We start from the raw sequence: 6,000 nt of genomic DNA on the forward strand, positions 1-6,000 counted from the left end.
CTGGACCATGACCCCACTAGCAAACATCAAGCCATTGTTTCCAAGTGTGTCACTGACCTCATCTCCTCTGGAGATCTTCCCTCCATGGCCGCCAACCTCATAGTCCCCCAACCCCACATAGCCCACTTCTACCTCCTTCCCAAGATCCACAAACAGGACTGCCCTGGTAGACCCATCGTTTCAGCCTGTTCTTGCCCCACGGAACTTATCTCTTCCTTTCTCGACTCTATTTTTTCTCCCCTTGTCCAGTCTCTTCCCACCTACATTCGCGACTCTTCCGATGCCCTCCGTCACTTTAACAGTTTCCAGTTTCCTGGCCCCAACCGTCTCCTTTTCACCATGGACGTCCAATCCCTCTACACCTCCATCCCCCACCAGGACGGCCTTCGGGCGCTCTGTTTCTTCCTTAAACAGAGGCCCAACCAGTCCCCATCCACCACCACCCTCCTCCGCCTGGCTGAACTTGTTCTCACATTGAACAACTTCTCCTTTGACTCCACTCACTTTCTCCAAATTAAAGGTGTTGCTATGGGAACCCACATGGGCCCTAGCTATGCCTGCCTGTTCATGGGACATGTGGAACATTCTTTGTTCCAGTCCTACTCAGGTCCCCTCCCTCACCTCTTTTTCCGGTACATCGATGACTGTATTGGTGTCGTTTCCTGCTCTCGCCCTGAACTGGATAAGTTCATTCATTTTACTTCCAATTTCCACCCTGCCCTCACCTTCACATGGTCCATCTCTGACTCTTCCCTTCCCTTCCTTGACTTCTCCGTCTCCATTTCTGGCGATCGGCTTTCAACAAACATCCACTACAAGCCCACCGACTCCCACAGCTACCTGGACTACACTTCCTCCCACCCCACTTCCTGTAAGGACTCTATTCCTTTCTCCCAGTTTCTCCATCTCCGCCGCGTCTGTTCTGACGATGCCACCTTCCATACTAGTGCTTCTGTCATGTCTTCCTTTTTCCTCAACCGAGGATTCCCCTCTACCGTGGTTGACACGGCCCTTGACTGTGTCCGTTCTATTTCCCGCACTTCTGCTCTCACCCCTGCCCCTCCCTCCCAGAACCACAATAGGGTTCCCCTTGTCCTCACCTTTCACCCCACCAGCCTCCACATTCAACGGATCATCCTCCGCCATTTCCGCCACCTCCAATATGTTCCCAACACCAAACACATCTCACCTCCCCTTTCAGCATTCCGAAGGGACCGCTCCCTCCACGACACCCTGGTCCACTCCTCAATCACCCCAAACAGCCCTGCTCCTTCACCTGGCACCTTCCTGTGCAAGCGCAGGAGATTCAACACATGCCCCTTTACCACCTCCCTTCCCACTGTCCAGGGCCCCAAACACCCCTTCCAGGTGAAACAGCGATTTACTTGTACTTCTTGCAATTTAATATACTGTATTCGCTGCTCACGATGCGGTCTCCTCTACATTGGGGAGACCAAACGCAGATTGGGCGACCGCTTTGCGGAACACCTCCGTTCAGTCTGTACGGGTGACCCTGAGCTTCCGGTCGCCTGTCACTTTAATTCACCGCTTCACTCCCACTCTGATCTCTCTGTCCTCGGCCTATTGCATTGTTCCAATGAAGCTCAACGTAAGCTCGAGGAACAACACCTCATCTTTCGATTGGGCACTTTGCAGCCTGCCGGACTCAACATTGAGTTCAACAATTTCAGATAATTATCCCTGCCCCCATTTTTCATGCAGTATGATTTTTGCCATTCCCATTTGCAACATTTTATCTTTCCTGCCTCTTACAAAAGTACAGGATGTTCTTTCTATTTCTTCCTCCCCTCCTAAACCCCCCCCCCCCCCGTCTCTGCACCTGCTTAATATCTGTTACATCTCCAGCTTTTTCCAGTTCTGATGAAGGGTCCCAGACCCAAAATGTTAACTCTGTTTCTCTCTCCACGGATGCTGCCTGGCCTGCTGAGTATTTCCAGCATTTTCTGTTGTTATTACAAAATTGGGAGGGATAGTCAACACTGAGGAGGACTGCAACAAATTACAAGAAGACATTAATAAACTTGCAGAATGGGCATATAATTGGCAAATGAATTTCAACATAGGTAAGTGTGAGGTATTACATTTTGATAAGAAAAACAAGGGGGTCACATATTACTTGGAAATGTAAATGGGGTAGAGGAGCAAAGGGATGTTGGAGTACAAATACACAGATCACTAAAAGTTGCAACGCAGAGTTTATCTCGAGAGGGATAGAATTGAAAAGTAGTGAAGTTATGTTAAACTTGTATTGAACCTTGGTTAGACCACACTTGGAGTACTGTGTACAGTTCTGGTCGCCATATTATAAAAAGGATATAAAGGCACTGGTGAGGGTGCAAAACAAATTTACAAGGATGATACCAGAACTGTGAGGTAAAAACAACCAGAAAAGGATGAACAGGCTGGGTCTCTCATCTCTTGAAAAGAAAAGGCTGAGTCAAGGCCTTACCTTTAAAGTTATGAAAGATTTTGACAGAGTAGACACACAGAGAATGTTTCCACTTGTGGGGAAGAGCAAAAATAAAGGCCATCAATATAAGATAGTCACCAAGAAATCAAATAAGAAATTATGAAGAAACTTCTTTACCCGAAGAGTGGTGAGAATGTGGAACTCGCTACCACAGGGAATGGTGGAGGCGAATAGTATAGATGCATTTATGGGGAAGCTAGATAAGCATATGAAGGAGAAGGGAATAGAGGGATTTGCTGATAGAGTTAGATGAGGAAAGACGGGGGGAGGCTCGAGTGGAGCATAAATGCCAGCATGGACTGGTTGGGCTGAATGGCCTGTTTCTGTGCTGTATGTTCTATCTATATCTAAGATAAAAGAGCGGGAACCCCCAGTGCCAGCAGTTTAAAGGAGCGGAGGCAACAGCTGACACTAGACAAAGAAAGGGGGAAAAAAATCAAGAAGTGACATTATAGTTAGCAGCGAATGAGGAGCGAGGAATCAAAGCTAAGTGGTTAATCTATCATTTATTTAAGTATTAAGAACATCTTTTAGGTAAACAAATAGACCCAAGAAGCTAAATAGCATAAATCGCTCTAAGGGGACAAAATAAATGAAGTGGAGGAAAACAACAGTAAATGGATCCAATTTGCATTAACTAACTATCTGCTGTACCAAAATAATAAATAAGCAGTAATTAATCACTAATTAATTTTAAATCAAACTAATCCATCAGCTAATTAATACTAGACTATTAGTTCTAGATATAAATTGCTGCTAATTAACAAATAAATAAAGATTGAAATGGCAGTGACAGTTATGTGTTGGGACTGAAATATGTGGGAGTTTGTGAACAGTGAGACAGTCCCATCTGCAATAAATGTACCTGGCTTGAGACACTTTGAATTGCAAGCTTCCAACAAAACAGAAAACAAAGGCTGCGAAAGGTAATTACTCAGATTGGCAAAAAGTGGGAACTGGGGTTCCACAAGGATGGCTCAAGGATGACCACTGTCGTTCACCACTTACATGAACGATTTGGACTCGGAAATCGGAAGTACAATTTCAAAATTTGCGGCTGACACTAAATGGGGGAGTATAGTTAATACAGAGAAAGACTGTGATAAAATACAGGAAGACATTAATAAACTTGCAGAATGGGCATGTAATTGGCAAATGAACTTCAATATAAACAAGTGTGAGGTAGTATATTTTGGTAGGAAGAATAATAAGGTTGCATACTCCTTGGAAAATAAGGGCTAGATTTTCAGTATAGACAGTTTTGGGGCGCTAACCTTAGCGCCCGCCCGAAGTTAGCGCCCGCCCCAAAGTAGCGCCCCGTTGCCGGAAATTCAGTGGCTTCGCCCTAAGAGATTGGTGGAGCGCTAAAAGAGGCGTTCCACTCCTATCTTTAGGCGCTAAGCCGGCGGTCCAGAGGGATAGCGCCCAGGCGGGGCGCAGCGCGGGTGCGGTCATTTTTGGACTGACAGCAGACCCCGTGGCGCCGACCAGCTCTTAAAGGGGGAAGGGACGAATTGGTCTGCTGCCATGCCCTGCACACTGCAGCCTTGCAAAGAGGCCTCAACACTGCTGCTCAGCCCCAGGGAGTCATGGCAACGCCAGAGAAGGCCCGTCAGCGTGCCCTGCGCTTCTCAGAGGGTGATCTGGACATAATGGTCACAGCTCTGGAGGTGAGGCGCAAGATCTTGTTCCCAGAGAGTGGGAGGAATCCAACCCACCACGACTACACCAAAGCCTGGAAGCAGATCGCCCAGAGGGTGACATTCACCGGCAATGCCCCCAGGACCCACAAACAATGTCGTAAAAAATACAACGATCTGACCAGGATTGTCAGGGTGAGTAGCCTTTCCAGTCTCCTCCTCATTCTTGCATGTACACCTGACATGATGGGCAAAGGGAGCTGAAAGTCCTATTGGCCGGCCCTCAGCCAGCAGCATTGGGACAGTCATGAGCATCACATGGCCATTCGGCACTCTACACTTTGTCCAAGCTATTCCACCATGGGAGGCAGTGCACACTACATCAGGGCTTCACTCTGTCCACGCTATTCCACCATGGGAGGCAGTGCACACTACATCAGGGCTTCACTCTGTCCAAGCTATTCCACCATGGGAGGCAGTGCACACTACATCAGGGCTTCACTCTGTCCACGCTATTCCACCATGGGAGGCAGTGCACACTACATCAGGGCTTCACTCTGGCCAAGCTATTCCACCATGGGAGGCAGTGCACACTACATCAGGGCTACACAGCGCACTTACAGCCCGTCCTTACTCTTGCAGGATAAAGTAGCGTTTAATCGCCAGGCGCGTGCCAGGGGCGGCCGCGCCAAGCTGCAGAAGCTCACTCGGCTGGAGGAGCGCGTGTGTGTGCTCATGGGAGCCCGTGTGATTGTCCCCACAGCGTGCGGAGTATCCGACCGTCCACTGCCCGGCAATGGTAAGGACCTCGCCTTTTGGCCCTCTCGCGTCGCACTGGCCCATCCGAGCTACCTCCTTTGCCACTGTCCCACCAATGCGCTGAATGCCACCAGTCCTAACTCCCTCGCTGACGCCGTCTCCTCACTCTGAAGCTACTCTTGTGCATTCCTGCTTTCAGCTGGTGACGACCAGGACCCTGAGGCTGCCAGTGACAGCACCTCCGACCAGGAGGAGGAGGAGGAGCAAGCCGGATCTTCGGGGGAACAGTCACGTCCCGCAGGAGAGGAGGAAATGCTTGACACCTCCTCACTGGACGAGTGCCTGGAGGAACTGTCGCAGGGCAATGCAGCTTCTGGGACCAGTGGCGTCCAGCCACCCAGGAGCCGTGCGCGTGGCCCGCGGCCTTCCCCCCAAAGGGGGGAAGGATCAGAGGGGAGTGCTGCTGATCGGCACACTCGCCGCCACCAACGCGGCAAGGGTCCCCTAGTTCGGCCCCCTGCTCCCCAGCGGGAGAGTCGCGACTCCAGTCCGGACACCTTCACCTCGGAGGAGGTGCGGAAGCTGGATAAGATGGCCGAGGATTCGGACCGGCGCCACACGGAGCTCATGAGTGTGGTGGGGCGCATGCCTGAGGCCATCGAGTCGCTGGCGACCAGTGTGCGCGAGTTCGGGGCAGCAACTGCCGCGAGTGGCCGCATGCTGACTGATGCCGTCAAGACCCTGGCGGCTGTGATGCGCGCGCACACCAGGACCACAGGGGCACTCACTGCTGCCACACGCGCTGTCTCAGGCAGGCATCACCAGGGCAGCCGCCGCGCTGGACCATCCCAGCAAGCCGCCCCTCGGCTGATTGTTGCGGATCCTGCAGTGTGGGCCCGGCCGAGTGCCACCGCGCCACAGCACCAGCCAGTGCATCCCACACGCCAGCTGGCCCACATTGCGCCATCCGTCGCCGCCATTCCCCCACTGGGGCGTCAAAGGCAAGCGGCTGCAGCTGATGGTGGCCAGGCTCAGGTGCGCCACTCAGCAGACGGCCCCTCGAGGCCCAAACGCCGTGTAGGCCGCCCCCCAGCGGCATCTGGCGGAAGG

The sequence above is a fragment of the Somniosus microcephalus genome, chromosome 5, assembly GCF_052327205.1.
Source record: "Somniosus microcephalus isolate GS21.2 chromosome 5, FLI_Smic_1.0, whole genome shotgun sequence".
NCBI classification, from domain to species: domain Eukaryota; kingdom Metazoa; phylum Chordata; class Chondrichthyes; order Squaliformes; family Somniosidae; genus Somniosus; species Somniosus microcephalus.